Source organism: Nannobrachium achirus (genome assembly GCF_963921795.1).
Source record: "Nannobrachium achirus genome assembly, chromosome: 3".
In the NCBI taxonomy this organism is placed as follows: Eukaryota; Metazoa; Chordata; class Actinopteri; order Myctophiformes; family Myctophidae; genus Nannobrachium; species Nannobrachium achirus.
In genome coordinates, this window is record NC_137812.1 from 69,705,775 (window position 1) to 69,732,657 (window position 26,883).

Sequence of the window (26,883 nt, forward strand, 5' to 3'; positions counted from 1 at the left end):
CCCCTTCTTTGTATATACTTACTGTTTGTTTAGACTTACTGTTTTCTTTTTTTTTCTTTTTTCGTTCTCTCATTTTATTTTATTTACATATCTACTGCATAGTACTGTGTTCTATTCGTCTGTCATTCAATGTTATATGAGATACTTTAATGGTTTCCTGTGGAAATAAGCTTAGTCTTTTCATGGATCTCATTTTAGTAGACCTTGTACCAGTGAACTTTGCACAAAAAACATTCCTTGGGCTACAAATGGCCCCAGAATACGCCCACAAAACTGATGAAACTGATGAAAAGTGATGACTCATCACTTTTCATCACTGAACCATCGTTTTCTGGAGCCATTTGTAGCCCAAGGAATGTGTTTTGTGCAAAACAAATGCTTGCAATGGATTCAGCATCATGACAAACCCCTAGTTAGACCCCTCACATCCTACTTAAATACCCAGAAAAAAATCTTTTCTGGGTATTTTCCTCCATAGAAAACAGTGGCTTCCCACAGTCTATTTTTTATTTATTTTATTTTTTACAGTCTGTGGTTATTTAGCTCTGGTGGTGAACGGCTCCTAAAGCCCTCTCTCTCTCAAGCTAATATAACAGGAAAGAGAGAGAGAGAGAACATGGTCAGTGATGAGCAGTGTGTGCACTATATGAGATGTAGTGGCGTAGATAGGCCTTGTAAAGTAATGGAAATCGGATATACTCTGGTAAAATACAAATACCTACAAGTTCAGTCAGTAAGTCGTCCTCTGATCATCTCTACTGTCATTCACACTGACTAGACTAATTTAATTTAATCATTAGTTTAAAATGAAACTTTCGTTTTCATCAAAGGCAACATGTGTATATGAAAGGGATAATTTACAAGTTTATTTCTTATTAACTGTCATTTAAAATGAAGCCATTTAACTGTACCTTTTTGATACTGTACTTCTACTCCACTACATCTCAGAAGCAAACTACAATTATTTACTAGTTATTTTGGAATTTTTGTTCATTTTATTTTTAAGTTTCAGTTGTTCAGATCATCCCTCCCGTCAATCGCATTGGTTATGCTTTTCTTTACGTTGTTTAAAAGAGAGGTGACATGGGGTGAGTAATGGATAGAGAATGTATCATTTTGGGTTGAACAATGTCTTTAGGGTACGGCCACGCCACACTTTTATTCTACCCATTGGGCGGATCCTGCCAATGCATTTCAATGGGGAATGGAGAAATCCTCAAATGGCAGCAAACCGCTCCATTTCCATTGAATTGCATTGGCAGAATCAAAGGTAGAATAAACGTGCGGTGTGACCGTGCCCTAAACCAGGGGTTCCCAAACTTTTTTAGCTCGGGGCACCCCTATAAATATATTTCTTCATCCGAGGCACCCCTTCATTATTATATTCCTAATTTTCACTCACAGCACCTTATATTTAAAGCATATTTTAGCGATTATGTTGCAAGGAAATTGAGATAATAGCCATTTTGGTTAGAACTGACTGAAAATAACTTTGTACTTCAAGTTTAAAATGATACTAAATATGTGTTTGAATGTCCAAATACATTTCAAATATTTTCAAAATATCTCGCGGCACCCCTGGACTGCCATCACGGCAGCCCAGGGTGCCCCGTCACCCACTTTGAAAAACCCTGCCCTAAACCAATTTATATTACTTTACTAGAGGAAATCCTGACTGGGATTCTGACAGTTCAAATCATAATGTGTCATGACTATTTCTGTCAACATTAACAAAAAGGAAAAAAAAATCTGTGTTTAATAGAACAATATAAAGCATTGGGTGTGTGTGTGTGTGTGTGTGTGTGTGTGTGTGTGTGTGTGTGTGTGTGTGTGTGTGTGTGTGTGTGTGTGTGTGTGTGTGTGTGTGTGTGTGTGTGTGTGTGTGTGTGTGTGTGTGTGTGTGTGTGTGTGTGTGTGTGTGTGTGTGTGTGTGTGTGTGTGTATTGCCCTATTGCGACAAACAATAGCCTTTGGGTATTCAGTCAAAATGAAGAAAACTAAGTAAATACAATACTAGGATATTCCTATCTTCATATTTTTGTGTTGGTCTTTTTTACCCTCCTTTTTATGACACTGGTTGTGTTGTCCATTCTGTTTGTTAGCTTAAAGAATCCTACTCTCATGTCTGTAAACATAGCCTGAAGGAAAAACAGATGCCAACAACTAAGGTATTAAAAGTGTGTGGTGGTGTGGTAGGATCAGCGGGAATATACATAAGATACCCGAGAACTCAAATGTGGAGGAGAGGAGTTAAAACATTTCATTCTATAAAACAGCCAACATGTTTCAAGCGGTTAAGGTCTTTCAGGGCAAGAACTGAATCAGCTGATGGCTATTTTATGAGTAAAACTCTGTAATATTAGGCAAACAGAGGCAGAGGTGCATGGGGGTCTCCAACAATGCGACAGCACAGCCAGAACACTGAGCTCGGGATTCACCCATGGTTTGGAGACCAGAGTTCATCTCTGCTTTCACTGGCTGCACCTTCACTGAGAAAATCTATCCATACTTTGAGTCTGATCTTAATAATGATGGTAAAAACTCAGTTCCTCTGATCATCTCTCCTGTCAATCACATTGGTTAGACTATTCTTTATGTTGTCCAAAAGAGAGGTAATATACAACATATTGCAAATCACACATGTCTTTCTGTCACCATTAAAAAAGTGTTTAAAGGAGCGAGAAACCCCGCATCTTTATTTGTTTTTATCAGAATTCAGAATATGAAAAGAAAATGTAGGAGTGGTTGCTACAATATAGGAGCAGTTGTATAAGCCACGTCCAGGGACATGCTGGGCCCCTGATTCAGCCCGGGACAAAAAGAGTTGTAGAGGCCCTCATTGCGCGCTATAGAGAGAGATCTCTCTCTATAGCGCTGCTGCTACTCAAAGATTTGCCATTTCAGATCATGACAAGTGACAAGCCAGTGGGCCAATTAGATGAGTTATATTTCGTCATTGTCGGGTGGAAACCTTGTATGTCCAAAACCATTTTAAAAATGATTTAAACTAGTGAAAACAGCCGATCTACAAGCACACAACGCCTCGCACCGCAAGGCGTTGTGTGCTTATAGATCTGCTGTTTTCACTACTTTTGTGCAACAGCCTTGTATGATGAAGCAGGGCTTTGCTTTGCAAAAAAATATATCAATTTGAAACTTGGAGATACAAGGTTTCTGCCCGACAGTGACGATTTACTTTGTTGGCCGCCCAGCCCCCAAAATGGAACGAAGGCCGACATTTTATTTGTATTTTTTTCCTAATGGCCGGCCTGGTCCAGGCCGGGAATGAACCGGCCGTTCGGGAGTTGTTCCGCTTTTCCCAATGGCCAGCACGTCCCTGGCCACGTCACGCTGAACTAATGGTACGCCGAGAGCAAATGAGTGGCGCCAAATATTTATTTTCTACCCAGAAACTAGAACACAGAAATGGTGAACAGCAGAAAGCTCTGAATCCACAAGCCTTTGGGCCAATTGAACCATATCATTGCTTCCTCTCACATCTGATGACTCATTGATATAATATATATTTATAGAAAAAGTGATTTTGGATTTTAATAACACAAGTGTGTGTGTGTGTGTGTGTGTGTGTGTGTGTGTGTATTTCAGAAAACTATAGACTTGGGTATTCAGTCAAAATTTAAATGCATTCCTTAAAGTATAGTAATAATAGAATATTCTTATCTTATTCCTTTTCCTGTGTTTCTGTTGTCCATTCTGGACACCCACCCCCCCAATGCAACAGCTTTAAAGCAATGTGTTTTGACTGTAATGTTTTGCATATGGCTGTGTAGCCAGAAGCTCACGTTTTTGAGCCCCATTATTTCATCTTAAACATTCTTTAAGAAAACAAAACTTGTTCAAAGATAAAATGTGCCGTTTCTAAATGTAATGAGTTGAGATGAGAATGTGTTGCTCGGTTTTCAACAGCAGGGGGAGTGTGCGTACAACAAACGAATTTTTGGAGCTGTGTGCAGCTCCCTAATTATACGTGGCTGTGTGGGTCTGTGTGTGTGTCTGTCTGTCTGTGTGTCTGTATGTAGCCTGACTTCGGCGCGTAACTAGTGCCGCACCATTTACGCCACTCGCGCAATATATACATCAAAATGTGCGGCTCGGCCGGGAATGGTGTTCTATTACCTTTTGTTCCGATCCGCCTTACCATGCCGACGTAATCGGCAAAAAACGACGCTTAATTGTCCCCATTGACTTATAATGGGACAATGCAAGAAATCACTTTCAAGTATTTTTCTCTCGTAAACCATAGGAGCTACAGTTTCAAACCTCGGAGAGGAGATTCATAATGATTTTAAGAATGAATCGAAAAATAATTACATCACTCGGCCTCATGGTGGCGCTATAACGGCCCACTTTACGTTTTGCCCCGTAACTCTTGAACCGTAGATCGGAAAATTAAACTTATTTTTTCCCTGGATTCCTTGGGTCAAGACGCATCTCCCCATATAGGCCACGCCCATTTGCGCCAGGATAGATTTTCCGCCATCTTGAATTTTCTCCAAAACACACTTTTTGCTCCTTTTCCTACATATTTTCTTCAAATGTCACAAAAATCGGTACACATGATCTACACACACACACACACACACACACACACACACACACACACACACACACACACACACACACACACACACACACACACACACACACACACAGCTCCACTTCACACGGGTGTGATTTTTGGGATGAGTGAGCATCAAAACCACCTGGCCATTTTAAGTAGATAAACAAATACTACCGTGAATGTAAAGGGTCATTAAAACATCTATGTTCGTATCACTGCTTGTAGCTTTTTGTAAAACAGGGTTTTATTTTTCTATGTAGGATTAATGTAGGCATGATAAAGTAAGGGTATCTGGAAGAGTGGCACCCGAGAAGATGGTCTATGATTTGAACATGCATGAACATTTGACATTACAGGTAGTAAGGTATAGTGATATTTATTTGGTTAAAACCAAAAAGTTGTTTTATTAAAAGGTTAAAGTACTATACATTCTGATAATAATCATTGCTATAGACTACAGAGTATAGTCTCTCCAGCTCTTAAATAAAACAGAAAAAAACATACTGTATTCGGGCAGGTGACAACATTTCCACCAATCAGGACAGAGTACCCATTTATCAGCTTCATTTGTAATAGTCAGGGAAAATTAACAGAATACCTGTCAAATCTGGGAATAAATTCCTTACCAAACAATGTCTTCACCAATGTGTTTGTAAAGTTGTCTAGTAACATATATAACAAAGATTGAAATTCAACATCCCTAGCATCCCTCCTGTTGCTCAGTAATTAGGCCTACTGAACAAACACTATAGTGAGTAGGTCTACCATCTGTCAGGATATTGAGCTACAGTACATATAATAACACTTGTTTTAACCAAAGAAAATCACTTATAGACTATACCTTTAAGGTTCAATATTGAACAACTGCTACAACAAGTTGAAGGGTAAACTTAGGTCTGATAATGTACCGTGCAAGACTTATTTCCTTTATTTCAGACCATTTTCCAAAGCATACTTTTAACTTTTCACATTTTGCAGAGGGGGAAATGGACAATTTCACTTTGAGGTGCCCCCTTCTCAGGTGCACCTCATGGTGCCCACATGATATCGGAGACCATTCGATCTAGGGCTATCTAATGTGGCCCCTAGGAGTGTCACAGACTAGATTTCTTTAGGGATCACATTGTTAATATAATATTAGGGCTGGGACTTTAACTGATTAATTGCGATTAATTAATTACAGACAATTAACACGATTAAAAAAAATAACATATTTTAATAACACATAGTTTTTGCACCACAGAACCTTCAGTTTCAGGCATACCGATCATAGCGATACACCAAGAAGAGACAACAAACGCAAAGGGGGAAGTAGCCGATCAGAGCGCTTTGCTTGGCCCAGTGGATGCGACATGTTTTATTTAAAAAAACTCACTTGTTGATTCACTCGTACAACAAAATGTGTTTTACTTGAAAAAAAAATGCTTCTCGGGTCAAATATTAAAATGCGATTAATTTCGATTACAAAGCCTGTAATTAATTCGATTTTTTTTTAATCGCATCCGAGCCCTATATCATAGGCCTATATAGTAAAAAATATAGAAAAATCACCAAAAATCTGCTTACGTCAGCAGAAAACTACATACATCTGTAGTGCATACTCAACCTGATATACTCGCTCTCTGGATGAAATTATCTTTTGAATAACCAGGAGGTGCAGGTCTTGCAAATAGTCAAACACACTCATAAGAATAATTACAAAACTTTATTGTAAAATATACTCTCTCTCTGTGTGTGTGTGTGTGTGTGTGTGTGTGTGTGTGTGTGTGTGTGTGTGTGTGTGTGTGTGTGTGTGTGTGTGTGTGTGTGTGTCATCACTGATGTTGGAGGGTATTAGCAGTGTCCATCTGTCTGCTGGGGTCATCACTGTGTGGGACAGGGACAAATAACACAACATTAACAACAATCCACAATTCCTTATGTCACATCAATTTGAAGAATTCCTCAAAAAAGTCAATTATCATTCCATTATGCTGATAAATGTAGAGGAAAAATAACCTAAACTCCTGCAGATAACTTTGTATTTTATTAAAAGAGTCTTTGTAGAAAAGTAAAGGAGGATACAGTATTAAGAGACCAGCTTTTTAATGTTTCTGTATACAGTGCTAATAATGTATTACCTTTGCATGTGCATCCTTCCGCAGCCGGATAGACACGCAGCTTTGCAATGCTTTGCAACCGGTGGGCATCTCCCCCACGATTTCCCATGTGTCCCTCTCAACATCATACTGCTCAATATCACTGCTTCTTCTACATGAAGAAATAGAGCAATGAGAGTAATGTCTGGTGTGAACAGTCTTTTTTAGGCTTCTATGAATTAGTAGCATTCTACTTGGGATCATACCCTCCGAGTGCGTAGATCTTTCCATGCACCACAGCCACGCCAGGCCTGCAGCGTTTCTTGTTCATGGGGGCACAAAGTGTCCACTGGTTTGTCCTGGGGTTGAAGCTCTCTACCTCGTTCATATCATCATCATACTGACCACCTACAGATAAACAGGAATTAACAGGATAGTGACTGTTAAAGCAAAGTTGAAGCGAGTCTCTTATGGAACTAAGAGCCATTAACAACAGGTATAGTAGAATACCTAAAAGTCTATTAAGGAACTAAGAGCCATTAACAACAGGTATAGTAGAATACCTAAAAGTCTATTATGGAACTAAGAGCCATTAACAACAGGTATAGTAGAATACCTAAAAGGTAGATCTTTCCGTTGAGTGAACAAGCAGCAGCACCAAAACGACGAACCTGCGCAGGAGCGACTTGTGTCCATACAGACGCGTCGTGGTTGCACTTGTATGTCTTGTGATCAGCTGGCCCCAGGAGGAAACATTCATTGTCAAGACATTGATGAATATGAAAGGCTTATTAGATATTTTGAGTTTACAACTGTTCCATACCCGTCATAGCATACATCAATCCATCCAGTACAGCCACAGACAGTGGTTCAGAGTCATCTGGCATTCCGACATACTCGATGATCTGCCAGGTGTTGGTGATGGAGTTGTATCTCTCAATTGAGTTCACTACTGTTTCACACTTGCCCAGGCCTTGCATAGCAAACATATACCCACCAGACGTCACCAGGTCTGGACTCAGAGAAAATAAAAAAAGAAAGAAGAGAAATCACATCAAACGGTTCAATTGCTTAAAGTAAATTATAACAAGTAGACCCGTTTTGGTTATGTAGCAGCTGGCTGCTAGTTGCGAGACATTTTAATCGTTTTAATATTGATATACTGTATCACACCTCTAGGCCATGTTCAACTTCTCATTGGGTAACTAACAAAGTTAAATTGTACGTGATATTTTGACGGTCTTACTGAATCCAGCGCGTGCTTCATTCATGGAAGCCATCTTCACCCATGAGTCATGGCGAGTGTCATAACGCCACATCTCCTTACTGAGATTGACAGATTGTCCTCCAGCCAAATACACATAGGAGCCTATGTTGGGAGATGAGCAGAGTTGATAGTTAAAGAATAGTTTCAGAACTCAAGGTACACTGCCATTAAAGATAATACTGTATGCATAAACAATTTGAATCGTCTTCACAGCTGTCATGTCACCAGATAAAACTCAAGACAAGACAAACATTTCTGCATTTCTGGTTGTACTTCTACAACATTGTGCTAGTTCACTTATCAAGCCAAACATGCACAGTACACTTGACAATGTCAAGTTGACATACTGTAAAATGCCAAGTGTACTTGCCACTGGCAGCAGTAAACAAAATGATTGTATTAACTCATACAGTGCCACCGGCCACAAGGGGCGCTAGAGTGCCAGAAATGTCTCCATAGACCTTCGCTCTAGCTTCCGTCGACACTGTCCCAAGTGCCTTGGGATTTCACTCCAGCCAATGCTATGGGTGACGATAGGAGGAAGCTAGCTGACACGTAGCCAAAATGCTAACCCATTTAGAAGCCCGATCTAAAGCTATTTCAGTCGCAAAAAACCTTTTCTTTGGGTCTGGGAACACAATCCGGAGAAAATCCTGTCTAAAGATGTGATTTATCATTGGAGTGGGCGGCGCGATGCGGCCGCGTTGCCCGATTACGGGCCGGGGGAAAGGGCTTTCAGTCGGCCGCCTAGATTTTAAATTTAGAGCCAGGCTTGGTGCGGCCTCGGATTATTTTATTCATTTTATTAAAAAAGCAGGACTAGTTTGGGATAGGCACACTGGAATACGTCGCGCCGCCTACAGTGAACGTTCGGTGAACATTGGGGGGGGTCTAAACTTTAAACCATTTTCAATGGAATAAATCGTCTGACCATCTAGGGTCTCTCGTTGGCTAGCGCTGGACGAGCCGGGACCACCCATGTTGCTCCAAGCAGCTCGGGGTAAGTAAAATAGCAAATAAAATATTGGATTGGATTGAAATAAAGCCGAACTTGTTCGGGATAGGCATTGTAAGGGTTGATATTATTTTCCCCCCGACACAACACCCAGCCATCAGTAATTCAAGTGGTGAAATGCAGTGGAGGTAAGCCCATTTGTACTTTACTTGAGCATTTCCAATACTTTTACTTCTACTCCACTACATCTTCGATCCAAATGTTGTACTTTTACTGCACTACATTTATTTGAAAACTTTAGTTACTAGTAGGGTTGGGGGCGGTAACCGCCGTACCGCCGTACCGCGGTATACCGAGGCCTACCGCGGTGTCAGGGTCCTTACCGCGGTCAAAATAGTCTATTTTTTATTGAAAACAAGCGAGTTTTAAAACGGGGGAGAGGCGAGGACCGCATGCGCTCCATGCCGCTCTGCTCTGGGCCGCGTACCACAGGTTTGGAACGTCTATGGTTTGGAAGCCACATACGTCACTCGAGTCTACACAGACACAGCAGCAGCCTCGTAGTAGGGAGCACGGAGAAGCGTATTTCTCTGACTGTAATCCACACAACACAAGTATGTTAATACATACCTTGTGTTGTGGCAGTAGTACCTTGTGGCATTTTGTTTTTTATTCATACGGATTACAGGCGGAGCGCGGACCGCGTGGACTAAAAGCGAAAATGAAACTATCTTTTACTTTTCCCACTGCGTCGCGCCGACTCGCCCGTTGTGCCCCGTCGCCGATTTTATAACCTTTTCTGTCAAGTCTTGTCACTAAAACCTGTATATATCAGCACTCAATCGCTGCGATTTCAGACGTGCACGTGAGTTTAATCACTGTACACGATCTGATTACCCGTCTCCGTCTCTCTTCTGGTTTGTTCACACAGCAGTCTGTGTCTTAAAAGCCCAAGTAGCTACCGTTACTATGGTAACCCGACACTGGCCGACAGTGCAGATCTAAAAGCTCAGAACGCCTCGCGGATGCGACGTGTTGTGAGCTTGTAGATCTGCTCCTTTCAAAGCCAAACCTGCTGTGCTGTACGGGGAAGTATAACTCGGGCAGTCAGGCTGTGGAGAGGCGACTTTTGGGAAGACGATTGCAATATTTTGGCTTATCGCCGAACCTTTTATTAATAGATACGGGGGTGCGGTAATTACCGCAATACCGACGGTAAATGGGAAGACGGTAATCGCGGTAACAAAATGTCGATACCGCCCCACGCCTAGTTACTAGTTTGTAAATTATTACTACAAAACATACATTAACCACATCAACCCTATAACATTGCAGCCATTTGTGAGTAGCCGATCTACAAGCTCAGTGCATTGTGAACTTGTGATGCATTGTGAGCTTGTAGATCTGCTATTTTCAAAAGATTGGTATACCTTTGAAAACTTGAAATGGAACATTCTGCATAATGAGAACTTTGACTTTTGGTACTTTAAGTACATTTTGATGCCAATACTTTTACTCAAGTACATTTTGAATGATGGACTTTTACTTGCAACAGTATTTCTACATTGCAGTATTGATGCTTTTACTTAAGTAAAACATTTGAGTACCTTTTCCACCACTGGTGAAATGCCATTCACTGGGCTCATCATTTTATAGAGTAGTTTAGCGTTCACTGTCAGGCTTCTCCTTACTTTGTTTAGCTTCAGCCAAATGTATGGAGCAGAGCTACTGCATCCATGACAGTATAGAAGTAAATGATAACTCATCTATAATGACGGTGCTAATTACTCCCAAGTTGCCAAGATAAATGACCCAACACAATAATATTCAATAATTTGAATCACCTTTCCAGCAACATTACTACTACAGCTCAATTCAGTTCCATGACCTCTACTCCAGTTGAACACCTTACCTGACACAGCCAGACTAGGGTGATATACAGTGATGGGCAGAGGTGCCAGACTCTTCCATTGATTGGTCAGCGGATCAAAGCACTCAACGGGGTTGTCATCACCGGCATTGTCGTCAAACTTTTCCCGCACAATCATTATCACTGCACACAGACGAATAGAAGATAAACAAATAAGCAGATCTGAGCATGTGAAACGTGACAGCAAAATTAGCATACATTTAAAGTAAGTCCTCTTAAACTATGCATAAAGTGCAAGACACCCAAATCCAGACTTTTAAGTGTAAAATCTAATTATGAAATGAACCACAATAATGATTATGCAGCCCAAACAGCAATGTAAGCTTTTGAAACTTTGCCCCAATTATTTTCATTTCCTGGTACGTTTGCTCATTGGAGGAATGTCTTTGCATTGGAAATCCCAACATACAAGAACAGGTCTGTGATGTATTCATAAATATATATTTTCCACCATGTGTTGCAACATGCATGCACCTGCGGTCTTGCGTGGTTGTGCTCTTTGGCTGTAGGGGAGCAGATGCTGCTTCTTGGCTTCATAATTACAACACCAGAGGCAGTGCCACAGATCACGTTCAACCCAGAGTCAACTCAAAGAAAGGGTCGAACTCGTTCTTCTGCTACACCACAAAAATGTGGAATGCCTTACCGAAGGCCATAAAGGAGTGTGGATCACTAGCATCCTTTAAAATTGCCCTAAAAAACCACTTACAGGCAGCAGCCGTTCACAACTGGTAAAAACCTAGCCCAACCCTACCCTCCCTGCCCCTTCCTTGTATATACTGTACATACTGATTGTTTAGACTTACTGTTACCTGCCCCTTCCTTGTATATATTGTATATACTGTACTTACTGATTGTATAGACCTACTTTTTTTCTTTACATATCTACTGCATAGTACTGTGTTCTATTTGTCTGTCATTCAATGTTATATGAGATACTTTAATGGTTTCCTGTTGAAATAAGCTTAGTCTTTTCATGGATCTCCTTTTAGTAGACCTTGTACCAGTGAACTGTACCGTCATGAATCTGTACATTTTCCTATGCAAACTTCTAATAAAGCCTTCAATCAAAGCCTCTGACAGGCCTGAGAGTCTCTCACCACATCCACACACTCCATCACGACACGGAGGAATACAGGACTGACATGAGGCAGGCGGACATGCACTAGCACCTTAAACAACACATAGAACACCAATGATTCAATAAAACTGGATAGTGGGTGAACAAGAACATTAAACATTGCTTTCAAATTCCTACATCCCCCAAGACATGTGAGGAAACCAAATGTACTGTATGACACCTGGGGGTCCCCAGATGACAGTGAAGTGACAATAGAAGGACTTTTAAGACCCTTTTACTCAAGAAAGATAATTATTGCATCAAGAGGAATCAACAAAACATACAATAAAAACTGGTCAAACATTTGCCAAATTGTCAAATAATATAAGGAGGCAGCTAACATTGTGAAAATAGCAGATCTACAAGCTCACAACAAGGATACCCTGTTCAAATATGATTATTTTGAAGAGGTCGCAGCCTGAAAAGGGTGAGAACCACTGCCCTATAGCTTTAGACTGTATAAACATGTCTGTACTTTCATTCACAACATAACTGTGGTGTGCAACAACAGCGTTGTTTAATTCCTCTAGATTTATGAAGATCTAAAATGACAGACAGCTGTGGGGAGCTCCCTTAAGCTTCACTCTTAAAACCCTTCCATAACTCCTATGAGTTATAAAATGTACAATAGTATTCTAGAGATTAATGTGGAAAAACAGTAAAATCCCAATTTTAATTTAACTCTGAAGAGTACAAATGTGACCAAATGGACCACTTTTTTGTAACCTTTTTTTCACCCAGTGTCAGTTGTCTAATGCACGTTTTTGTGAGGGTACCTACCCTAGGAGACACGGGGGGAACAAGCAAACTCCACACAGAAAGGCCCTTTTGCCAACCCCACCTAAGTGGCGAAAATGAGAAGCTTCTGGGAAACCAGATTAGGGCACTGATGACGTGGAGGAGAGAACACGCCCCCAGCGCCCTCAGCAGGAATTGACCTTCTAGCTGTGAGGCGACAGAGATACCAACTACACCACTGTGCCCACATTTCAAGGTCACTTCTAAGTGTGTCACCTTTTCAAAGCCGTCCCTGCGGGTAGGACACTTATTCAGCCACAGCATGACCGCCTCAAACACCATCTCCTCCTGGGGCACGTTGAGATGGTCACTGGAGACGATCTCAGTGAGTTTGTCCACAGAGAGAGACAGGAACTCATCCTTGGAGCAGAGAAAATACATGATTGTATTAGTCAACATAGGATTTAATATTGGCAGTTAATCACCATTATTTATGTAAACCTCTGGCATCCATCGTGTTAATATTGTATCATTTGGGTGGTCTTGTCTCCATAGGGCCAAGCCACAAATGGAGCGTCAAGCAGCCTAATCCACATCCACTCCCATGTGTGACCGTACCCACACTGTGAGCCACCACAGATGTATAAGAGGAAAAGCCAACAATAGACAACTTGATAAATGCATGCATCCCTATCCTTCACTCACTGACCTGCTGGTAGACATCGCTGAAGTGTTCCAGGATGTAATCCATGCTGTGCTGCTCCAAGGTGGCACAGCCGAGGGCATCAGCAAAGCAGTGGATCTCTACACAGTTCAGCTCATCCATGTGAAACTCAATGTAGCGGCAGCAGGTCTCCAGAACAGCTGTGACATTGAAGAGGTTTGACGCTGCTAGCAGGGCCTTGAGACCAAAGAAACAACATGTGTTTGTTAACTCTACTACTGCCAGATTATTTATTTATTTATTGGGTCTGGTGCCATCAAAAAGCGGCTAACCTTTGCAACGTTATAGTTTATAGTTTATTTATTTTTTATTGTGCAACAATGTCATGCAAGAATGAATGTGAATTTGGCCGTTATGGCTTGCCATACATTGAGAGCAGTCTCTGGCCACAGAGCCTCAGGGCCAGAGAAATCAACACAGAAGAGAATTGGTCTCCGTTGATGTTAACGCATAATGGATTTTTGAGACCATCACTGCGGGCGATGTGATTACAGTACACGGCGGCGCGACCCTTCATCAGCTTACGGACATCAACAAGGTAAACGAACGAACGGCCGTATTGGCGCGGCGCGACCCAAAGAATTGGGGCGAACGGGAACGTCCGTAGCGGTATAAGAGTTAAGCACCGAGGTAAACCCCATCAGACAATGGATAGGGTTTATGGTGAGAATACATCACCTGCACATTTCCCTGGGTGATGGATACCGTTGAGGTGTAAGCATAGCTCAACAGAAGGCCGAGCGCCTCAGGATCCACATTGTTGATTTGAATCCTGTCCTGTGTGGACTCCACCATCCCAGAGATGAACATTGCCTATGCATGTGAATTGGTTTAGAGTGTTCAGGGTTTTAGACCTTTCTTATTTACATTGTGTCAACAATATTCATAGCATATAGAATCTTAATTATTGTGTCAATATTCATAGCATATAGAATCTTAACTATATTGTGTCAACAATATTCATAGCATATAGAATCTTATTTACATTGTGTCAACAATATTCATAGCATATAGAATCAGATGACAGACAAAATGTAACTTCATTCCCTTACAGCAGTGGTTCCCAAACCTTTTAGCTTAGGGAAATTAGAAGTTTGCCCAGGACCCCAACCTAGAGAAAATAGAATATCTACAAGCATGTAGATCTGATAGTTTAACATTATGGCTCATTTATGGCAATGATTAGATTCAGATTTTATTAAATACTTTTGAAAGACTTTTAGGGGGACTTTTAGAAATATTTACTTGTGACCCACAAGTAAATATATATATATTTTACAGAGGCCAGTACATGTGTGTAGGCTACCTCAAAGTAACTGCTGAAGGTTGCGAGTACGACTCTATGACAGGTGAACTCCCGTTCCCCACAGCGGAGAGTCACATCACAAAGCTCCTTTCTCAGCCACAGACTGTTTAGGCGTTCTAAGGTGATGTTGGCGTGCGTGGACTCAACAATGACAACGTCCATGTCTCCTGTATGTAGTATGTAGCCTACATAGAACACAGGAGGGGGGGAAGGAATGAACTGTCTGTGATTGATTGCATCATGTCACCTTTAATGAACAGAATACTCAAGGAGAGAAATGACAGTGTGACAACATAACATCACATGATGGACACAACCAGCATTAACAGGTCAAATAACTATATGGACCTTGCTTTAAGCTGACAATGGTTTAAAGATTTATTCATATTAACAAGGTATAGACTTATTCATAGGGATGCAAAGGAGGGTCTAGATTTCTGGGTGTACAGTATAGCCTATCTTTACTGTATGTTACTAGTAAAGCCATCAAATAAAACAAATACAAAAGTAAAGTAAATTAGGTCTACTAGCCAGGATAAAAAAAATCTACCATGATCTGCTCACTGCAAATACCCACAGTGGCCAAATCAGGTTGGCTCCCATCGACTTTCTATACAGGAGGAAAATACCCAGAAAAAATAATTGCTTTAAGTAGGATGTGAGGGGTCTAACTAGTAGTCAAGCAGCAGAGGCCGTCCGATTTTGAGATACCCCTACCCGAGGTATAACCAAACACAACCATGTTTTTTCTTATCTTTAGGGTCTCCCATTAATGAAATGGATTGTTGTGACATTTTATTTTTGGGGGAAATTCGTTTTTTTGGCTATTCTTTAGACCTACCCCAATCTCTGAAAAAGGCAAATCCGCCTAGGTCAAAGCTGACAAAAATGCCTATAACTTGAGAATGCTCACTCTTATCCTCATAAAATCTGCTGAGATGTGAACCAGGTGTCTACTCTACATCAACAAAGAGTCAGAATGCAATTTACCTAAAGAAATACTAAAATATTATCCTTTAAACACACCTTTAGTTTAGGCGGAAATTGTACTTTTGTGGTGAGAACTACTTTACTTTCTCTCATTTACAAGAAACACATATTTATGTCAAATAAGATGTTCTTGCATTGCCTAAGTTGCTACTAAACAATAACCAGTGTTTGTGTGGAGATAACTTGCACAGTTTTATTGCAAATCAGATTTCTTTAGACACACCCCCTCCACTGAAAAAGACAAATTAGGTAATTCTGAATGGGGAGATGACATTTTGGGGAGGGAAAGTCCATGTGGCTGTACTGTACCACATCACCAAACTATCAGAATATGAATAACCCAATAATGTAGTTGATCTATTCTACAATGACTAAAACAAGATGGATTATATTTTCATGTATGTTAAAAAATCATTTAAATCAGTATCTCCTACCTAAATCCAAGTTTGAGCTTGTCTTGATATGATGAAATAATAACAACAACAATATAATAATAATACACAATAATACACTTACTTCAATACTGTCCGTATTGACTCTGGCGGCTCTGGCGGCAGCCAAGGAATTCTACAATGTTACTTTCCCAGACCCACCCTCCAGCACCAGTTCTCCCATCCGCATCTCTCTTCCACCTAATCCTATCCCAGGAGACTGCAGTTTGTCACCCTAATTTCCAACCCACCCTCCCTCTTGTGTAGAGCCACAGCATTTCTCCTATACTTGTATTAATATCACTGCAGACAGATTTGAGAGACTGGTTCTCCCAATTACACTTTAACGCAGATTAGTGATTGGTGAACTAGCAACCTTAAGATCCCCAGATTCCTATACCCATTCAGATATGGCCACCTCTTAACAGGATCAGCATTAACAAGGCCAGGGGTCCAGACAACAACAACCCCTGTGTGCTCAAGGTGTGCACTGGGCAGTTGGCAGCTGCATTCCAGCATATATTCAACCTCTTCCTGAGGTTGAGTAAAGTAAAATGTCCTGGTGTTTAAGAAGGGACACCCAGTGCATTCAGTGACTACATGCCAGTTAATTGTTTTGACATTACATGTCAAGAAGATCTTTGAGATTCTGCTCCTGGTAGCAATGTGAGACTTGTTCTTTGACTTCATAAGCATCTTCAATACCATACATCCACAGCAGTTGGCCTTGAAGCTGTCAGTGCAAGTGGATCTAGGCTTGGTTGCAGACTATGTCACCAACACTGGTGCTCCCCAAGGAGCCATATTGTCACCCTTCCTGTCCACCCTCACAACTTCATGGATGACAATGCGGGGATTACAGAGCTACATAGGGTAGTGACTAGTGAGTGAGCGAGCGAGCGAGCGAGCGAGTGTGTGTGCACGCAGGAGCACACATGCGCACACACAGACACCTATCCAAGGGGAGGAGTTGGTGGTGGTGGAAGGAAACCTATTAACACAAGCAATGCAAAAAAAAAAAATCAGCCGGTGAGGAAGTTCCAAAGCTTGAGTTAAACAGGACAGTCTGGAGGTGGTCACAGAGGGGAGGAGCAAGCTGTCCTGATGAACTCCTCTCATCTGTTCTATGGTGTGCCAGTGGGGATGAGGAGCACAGTCAGCCACAGATTGATCATCCCAGGGTCAGACACAACATGATTTGGTCAGTCCTGTGTGCCAGTAGTCATCAGTATACACAGCCAAGTCTGACCCCCATAGATTCTATTCTGTTTTTAGGGATTACTGACTTCTGCTTCACTCTGACACAGAGTATTACAGATCCAATCATGCCCACATTAGTTTTGACCAAGAGAGAACATGCAAAGAGCAAGGTTATTGAATGGGATTAAGTAAGACCCTGTCCCAGAGTTCGTTTCGAAGAGTCCTTGAGCAAGACTCAAAATCCCTAGTTGCTCCCGGTGCCTTGCATGGTTTCCTCCGCCATCGGTGTATGAATGTGTGTGTGAATGGGTGAATGTAATGCACAATCTTTGTAAAGCACCTTGGATAAAGGTGCTATACAAATGCACCATTTGCCATGTATCCATATTGTCTTTCTATATGGATTCCATACCTCCAAAAACACTTGATAATTGATTTATTTTAGTGTTAGTGAATGTCAAATGATAAGGACTTATAACCTTATAATTTGGTATATATCCAAAAGTCGAGTGTTATTTATCCATGGAAATCTTCGCCTATATATAGAGAGAGGCTTAAAATACACAGGTGAAATTATCACTTGTGTACTCAGACAGTGTCTTGAAAAGCCAGATATCATTATTTTGCCCTGGTACGCTCCAGAAAGACCACTTTCTACTTTTTTCTGAATTTAGTTGCCAATTTTATCCTTGCCTTAAAATACATTTCCACAACAATTACTTTATGAATGGGAGTAGTAGGGGAAAAAGGCATTGCTGTGTTTTGATCAATGTAGTCATTTTAGATCAAATACATTATTGGTTTATTCATATAGTGATAGTTTGGTTCTGTGGTACAGTACAGCCAACTGGACCTCCCAAAAATGACTTGCAGTATGTCACCTAACTCCCTAATTTGTCTTTTTCAGTGGAGGGGGTGTGTCTAAAGAAATCTGATTTGCAATAAAACTGTACAAGCTATCTCCACACAACCACTGGTTATTGTTTAGTAGCATCTTAGGCAATGCAGTAACATCTTATTTGACATAAATGTATGTTTTTCTTGTAAATGAGAGACAGTAAAGAAGTCCTCACCACAAAAGTACAATTTCCGCCTAAACTAAAGGTGTGTTTAAAGGATAATATTTCAGTATTTCTTTAGGTAAATTGCATTCTGACTCTTTGTTGATGTAGGGTAGACACCTGGTTCACATCTCAGCAGATTTTATGAGGATAAGAGTGAGCATTTTTGTCACCTTTTACCTAGGCGGATTTGCCTTTTTCAGAGATTGGGGTAGGTCTAAAGAATAGCCAAAAAAACACATTTCCGCCAAAAGTAACATTTCACAACTAGAAAATATTGTTCCTTCAAGCCAGAAAACAATGGCTATAAAAGTACAAAATGTCAAGATCGCAGGCGGTGCTCTCTTTGACGTTACTGACGTCAAAGATTGGTCCATTTTGTTCCAAAAATGTGTTGTGCAAAAGTTGACCCGCTGGTGGCGCTATAACAGGCCAATGTGAGAAGGGTGGTATCTGTTCCTTGACCTATTGGGAATGTGCTTGCAAGATTTCACGCACATTGCAGTCTGTGTTCATGATTTGAGGTGTTTTTGGCTTTGGCCACTATCGCTGCTTGCAGCTATATTTATTTATTTATTTATTTTTTGTGTGTGTGCACTTCATAGGCATATTAGATAAAGGTCCTTAGATTGTGTGTAGAATGTTTCATGCAAATTGTTAAAAAAAATCCTAACGGGTTTAAGCGTTTCACAAACTGCTCAAAATGATATAGCGCCCCCCTTTGGCCAATTGGAGTAAGATTGGTTTTAGTGATATTTGGACTAACACTCTACATCTTTGCCAAATGCCATGAACATGTTATTTTGCATGTATGATTTAGAGGCAGAAGAATAATTTGCATAAAACTGCAATATTTATTGAATTATTAAAAAAGCATGTTTCAATTTAAAAAAAAAATCCGATCTGACAGATCTTTAGATATTGGTCCAAAGTTCATGTAAAAAAAGTTTTGTGGACGTGACGCGAAAATTCCAGAATAAAAGCGGGTCTAAGCGTTTTACAAACTGCTCAAAATGGCGGAAAATCTAAGGGCGGAGCTTACTCAACAAAGACACAGATGTCTTCCGCTTGAGTCAAAGCACGCGTGTAAGCAAGTTGCATGTCTTCAAACGAAACGAGTCATGACTTATGCCCGTTTGAAGTTTGAATTTTCAAATGCTTCGTATAGCGCCCCCCTTTGGCCGATTGGAATAAGATTGCATGTATGATTTAGAGGCAGAAGAATAATTTGCATAAAACCGCAATATTTATTGAATTATTAAAAAATAATCTTTCGCTTTAAAAGAAATCCGACCAGACAGTTTGACCGTATTGGTCCAAAGTTCATGTGAAAAAAGCTTTGTGCGCCCAACGCAAAAATCCCAGGAGGAGATAGATTTTTACAGTTTTTCATACAATTCAAAATTCTGGGGGATCTAAAGGTCAGAGGTTAAAAGTCAGAGCGTAACAGTTGTTCGGCATGAGGAGACGCATACGTGTATACAGGTTTCATGGCTGTACTTAAAACAGAGCATGATCTATACCTTCGCACTTTCGAAGGCTTCCTACAGCGCCACCATTTGGCCGATTGCTGTACAAAGTAATAGCACACGTCGCCACTGTAAGCTGAACACATTGATTTTTTTATTTTCATTTTCTGTCGAAGTATACAGGAGTAGAAAGGTGCCAAAATATTGAGGAGAACTGTCTGACTGACCTACTAGATAAATAAACTAGAAAATGTGCAATTTGGGAAATTGCGAGTGTGGTTGCTCGCCCCGCCCCCCTCCCACGAGTTTTGCAAGACGATTATGTTGTCACGTCGCTCCCGAGATCGTTTGTGTTTCGTTTTGAGAGGGTTGTTCCCCCTGAAAAACGCGCTTTGGCCTGAAACGGTTACGTTTTGTGCGTTTGTGGTGCCCCCTAAGGGTCGAAGTGGAAATGCTTTTGGGGATTTGTTGAATATCCCACCCGCAACTTGTGGTTAAAATTTGGTGTTGACTGGATGTTTCGTTTATGATTTATGGCTATTTTTGGCAAAACGGGCCCCTGTCGCTAACTTTGGAAGCGTGTTCCGGACGAACGGTATGGACTATCGAAATATCGCTTGAATATGTTTATTGCGTGGGTTCAGAGATCTTGTGTACCGATTTTTGTGACATTTGGAGAAAATATGTAGGAAAAGGAGCAAAAAGTGTGTTTTGAAGAAAATTCAAAATGGCGGAAAATCTATCCTGACGCAAATGGGCGTGGCCTATATAGGGAGATGCGTCATGACCCAAGGAATCCAGGGAATTTTTTTTTTTTAATTTTCCAACCTACGGTTCAAGAGTTATAAGCCAAAACGTAAAGTGAGCTGTTATAGCGCCACCATGAGGCCGAATGATGTAATTATTTTTCATTTAATCCTTGCCTGCATTATGAACCTCCTCTCCAAGTTTTGAAACTGTAGCCCCAATGGTTTGTGAGAGAAAAATAATTGAATGTGAGTTTTTGTGATTCCCATTATAAGTCAATGGGGAAAATTAATTCACTAATAAATTAATATCAATTAAACGATACAACCTTTCTCTTAGCAAAATGATAGCACACGATTCCCGATGAAGCCGGTCGATTTGACATATGGCGCGAGTGTGTGGCGCAAAAACTGTGGGCTGTGAAACGCATCAAAATAAAGTTTATCTACTGGAATAATAAAGTTTCCCTAGGACTATAGTGTGTTGCCCTGTTAGGGCAACCACACTAATAATGACAATATCTAAATTGTGCTCGCCTTACAGGTGAGCCCACAAATACTGTTCCTACGAAACAGTGTGGGCTCGCATGTAACACCATGTATGGGCACAAAGATCTACCCTTTGGCTGCACCTCATTGGCTAAGGGCCCTGCCGGTACAAAGGCAGTGTCTTACATCATTTTGAGGAGAACTTGATTGACATATTACGTCATTTTGAGGAGAACTTGACTGATAGATTTCCGACTTATTTCCGATTGGAAATGCATTGGATGCTTAAAGTTAAATATTTCAAAAACTACAAAAGATTTCATGTGGGTGTTGTTATTTATCTCAGGTCGCACTTGTTGGTGGTGATGTCACCAAGAACGCTGCTACCTCATTGGCTAAACCTTGTACTGTCGGCCAGTTTTGAGGAGAATAACCTTACTATATAAATATTTGGGAGAACATACTGGTCTCGCTTTCAGCGGGCCCACAATTAAAGAGAATTAGATCACAATATATTAAAGGTCATTAGTGCTATGGTTATTCTGATATTCCTTGTGTTACAGCAGATCAGTGGTCCAAGGTACAGCAACACCATCTCATACTGTATGTTGTCGTTAAAATGGCCTGTCTTGGTTTAAAGCCCACTCACCACGACAAGGTTCAGGCCGAGAGTGGGGGACACACGGGGGAGAGGGGACACAGGACAGAACACATGGGGAGGGGTGACAAGACAAGACAAGACAAGACAAGACAAACTCTGGCGAGACAACATGAAACAGATATGTATACAACATGGTTACAATAAGATACATATTTACACATATCCATCCAAACATTCATGTACATGAGATTTCAAGGAAGGTGCATGAGACAAACAATAAAAACAATTAACTTAAGTGGCTGTCTCACAGATGAGGCACATCTTGTCTTTCCAGTGTGGTTTGTCTTTGTATTATCCTGCACACATCTGACACGCCCCTTTGCATCAGGTATCATCTGTGTGACTACTCTGTCTCTTCCAAAACAAGTCAGCAAGACACTTCACTTGCTTCCAACTTTAGCGTGCATCCTTTGTGAACATTCCAAGCGGCATGACAGTCCGTTCCTTCATTAGCAATAGTTAGAAGTCAATGGCTCAAGATCTGTTGGATGATCTGATGACTTGGTAAGTGGTCTGCCATTTAATATTGATTCCACTACGCAAAACAATGTTCATAAACGTTCATTGTCGATGCTTTGCTCCTTCAGAACATACTATTATTTTCCTCTCAGAACAAATCTGTCTCTCCCAGATCCCTCCAAAGTGATACCTGGCAGGTGGATTGAACACAGAAGAGCTGGCAGGAGGATTGAACACAGTGATACATGTCAGGAGGAATGAACAGCCACTGTATTGCTTTTTGCATCATGAGTGTGTCCCGGATCTTCTGCTGGTTCCACTGATGAAGGGTTTCTCGCAGCTCACACTCGGCATTGATTAGTTTGATTATCAGAAAGCATGATGGATACTTACCTTGTCTGCACAGAAAGTGACGGCTAGCGTTCAGGCAAGAATCAGTGTGCAATGTGTGCACTACTTCCAGATGTCCTGCTCTGGCCAAGAGGCATGTCAAAAGAACTCTGCACCCTTTCACAGTACCGTGACGCTGCTTCACATCTAACGGTCCAAAATAGTCCACCTCCATGTTTGTGAACGGTGACATGCAGGTAATAATGTGTCTTGAGGTATGTTTGCCATATTCAATCCTAGTGCCTTGCCTTTGATTATTCTCCAGGTAATACATCCTGGTTGCCGGAACCTCCTCACTACAGAGTTTGCCGAGGGGGACATATATCTCTGACACAGTTGTGAGAGCATTATAGTTAGTTCCTTACCTAAAGTCTGATTTTCTCATGGGTGTCTTGCAGAATCAGCATTGTGATGTGCAAGTCTTTCGGAATGATAGCTGGATGCTTTCTATGTTGGCATGGCATATGCATGGAGACGGTCTCCAACTCTCAATACTCCATCTTGTATTATTAGACCAAGCTCCGTCAATGGATGACTCTACGCATGACTTCCTCTTTTCGAACTTGAGTCAAACAAAGTGTAAGAGCATTTTTTCAGGGCTGACTGGTCACGTCTTTTCTCCATCAGAGTTGTCTTTTGAAAGCTGGGATCTGTCTGAACATCTCCATGATTCTGCAACATTGTAGAAGTAGACCCAAGACATAGAATCCAGGCCACAGCTCTCAACAGGCATCAACTGGAGTAATGGTTGATGAGCTTGCTCATAACATCCGTTTTCAGCTGCATGTGTGACATGTATGTAGGCCCATTGTCTCAGCTTGTGGTCATCTTCAATTTGAACTTGTCAGGTCTATTTGGCCACCAACTCTCTGGTTCCTGCAGGATCAGTCCTCTTGGTGCACAGTCAGATGGATTTTCGGAGGTAATGACGTATTTCCGTCTTGGTTGGTATGGGTGTTACATCGTGCAGTGAAGAAGCTTGGGAGCTCTTTTGGGTCAAACAGCCTCTAGAAGCCCATTGGCTCTGTGTCTCTACATTTGCTGATGTTTGGCTGAAACACAAATCCTTGTGTTGGCAGTTGAAGTCTCCTGCATAGATGGCAGGTGCAGGTACCAGTGGGAGTGGCGAGTTCACATTGTCATGTGTCTTCTACAGACCATCTTCATCCACCTCCTTCTAAGACCTCATGGAAAGAGGAGTTAGGAGGTGTTAGGAGGTGGTGTTAGAAGGTGGTGTTAGAAAGAGGTGTTAGGAGGGGGTGGTGTTAGAAAGAGGTGTTAGAAGGAGGTGGTGTTAGAAAGAGGTGTTAGAAGGAGGTGGTTTTAGAAAGAGGGGTTAGAAGGTGGTTGTGGAAGGTGATCTGTAGAAGACACATGACAATGACAAGTTCAGCCAAACATCAGCAAATGTAGAGAAAACAAAATAACAGCATTATCTATTCAATCTTCTTTTGCGTAACGTCAGAGGTCCAACTCTGTGTTGCATAGCCATGCCCGCATCTCAGGTCCTAGGTTGATGAGGCTTGCTTCCAAGGGTGGTCTGTATAAGGGGCATGTGGTGATTATATGGTCGGCAGTTTGCTCAGGGTCACCGCACTCGCATGCCGCACTCTCCGCCAGGCCCCACTTCATTGATGTTTTAAAGCGACCAACCCCAGTTCGTAGGCAGTTCAGTGTGGTTCATTTCCGGCGTGGTAGGTCGTCTCCTCCTATGGCGCCACCTCCTAGGTCCCTGATGTAGCGATGGATGCGGGAGGGCCCGGCTGGCTCCCACTCCTGCTTCCAAGCTGCTGCCAACCATGCATCTCTGGATATGTCCCCAGAGGTGGAGTTGAGCATCTCATGTCTAATGATCTTTACAGAATGACGCACAAACAACCTTCATCATGAAAACAATCAACTTAAGTGTCTGTCACACAGATGAGGCATAGCTTATAAACAAGTCCTTCCAGTGTGCTGTCGTTGGCTTGTCCTGTACAAATCTGACAAGCTGCTTTGCATCAGGTTTCATCGGTGTGACTCTACCCCATCTCTCCTTTTGTGAACAGTCCAAGATCGATGACTGGCTTCTTCTTCAAGTCTGTAGTAATCGCAGACGACGTGCTGTCAATATTGGGCACAAGCCACAGCTGATGGGGTAGGTTCTGCCAGGTATTCTGGACTGCATTTCCCAGTAGGTGAGCTGCACGTGTCATGTTGTGTAGTTCCAGACTTTCATGCGTTGCACCTCCCTTGTTCACACACAGTCTATTAACTCATTGACTGCGCCGCCACGAGTACCCCGAGTTATTCCCATTGTCTGAGGCTGCGACGCCCGAGTTTCACGAGTTGGGGCTGTTTTCAAGGTTTATGCAAAAGTACACTTTCCCCTAGCCTGTTACAAAATGTCATGTTTCTATGATAAAAGGGTGGTTAAAAATCACACATCAAAGTCAGCTTGTTTGAAAACAAAGGAGAAATCGACCTCCCCAGTCCCCATGACCCAAAGTGAACTCATTTATCAGGACACGGCTTCAGTTCTGCCGACACAGTGCGGCGCGGCCGCAGCAGTGGTGAAACAAAACTAGCAGATCTTCAAGCAGACCATTCTGCATGAATCAAAAACATTTTCACTTGAAAAGCTGTGACCTGCTGCACTGGGTCACCCTAACTCTAACCCACACACAGCTCCATACCCACACAAAAAAGTTCAAAGTTTCTACAACAAAAGTTTACCAAAACGGTAAGACCCAGCAAGAAAACAATGGCTACATCAGAGCCTCGTAGCAACCGCCCGGCCTCTCAGGCCTCTCTATACCAAAACAAGCCAACACAAACACATCAACAACACAGCAACACCTCCCAGATGAAAGCATTGACAAATCAACACTCAAAGTGTTATAAAGGTTTCAACATAAACTTACCTCAGTGTGATGAGGAGAGCGTTGGTGTAACACACACACACACACACACAGAGAGAGACAGATAAGTCCAGTGCCGTTTAGTGTCAGTAGATCAGTAATCCTATAGTTTCATTCGTGTAGTTTTCTTTTTCTGTTTGTGAGCGGGTTTCATGCCCTCACCGCGGCACAGCAAGCGCCCGACGGCTAGCCATGGTTCGACGGTCGCCTCTGATTCTGGTTCCCGTCGCGAACCAGCCCGATCCCTGGACGCGGGCGAGGGGCTAGAGGCGGATGAGGCGGCGCCGCCGTCCCAACAACACACACCGCGGGCAGACATGGCTCCACTGCCCGCACTCCTCACGCCGGAATCGGTGGCTTGCGTGAGGCCACGCGAAGAACGCTCTGCCATGCCCATGTCGCCGAGAGATAACATCGAGACGCTCTCCCAGTCCCAGAGTGAGATGTATGTATTATCCATATCATTGATCCATTCAAAAACAGCAGATAGCAGTCAGTGCAAGTTCACAGCGCATCACTTTGTAGCCTACTTTCCTGACTAACTAACTTTCGCTAAATTATTCACTCGATCAAATGATGTGTACACTGTACAGGTCCGTGTCCGATGCAGATGATGTCATCGGCAGCACTGATGATTGTCAGAGCAGTATAATCAGAGAGTGGTGTCACCGCGGGGTCAGAAACAGCGCTGGTCACGTGGTTCATTGTCACTTTACACCTCATAGACTTCAATGCATTTTGTAAACTTCCGGTTGGCCGTTTATCACTATACGCCAATAGATGTGTGCGTAGAAGACCTGGCCCCATGAAGTGAACGGGAGTGACGCAACTCTCCATTCTAGGGCTCTGATGATTGTGAGTGGCACCCCCGGAGAGCAACACGCAACCGCAAAGACGACCCTTTCTATGCGCGTAAGTTGTGCACATGCAGCACACATTGCGCGCGCGTGCACACACACACACACACACACACACACACACACACACACACACACACACACACACACACACACAGTATATTCTGTATAATGTATTTATTTATTTAGATGAGTAACTAATCGCTCTGGGTCTACTAAATGCCTAAAACATTTCCCATGTCAATATGTTCAAAATAAAACAGCATAATGGCAAATATAAATGTATTTTTCTGTTCAAGTTATTCTAGTCAAGGTATTGATGTTTTGTCATTACCCATAACAGTAAAATACATATTCCCATTTTCACCATGCAGTACCCCTGCATACCCATAGTACACATACACCCACAGCAAACCTTTATGTATCTCATATAGCATTGATGCTTTTCACACACACACACACACACACACACACACACACACACACACACACACACACACACACACACACACACACACACACACACACAC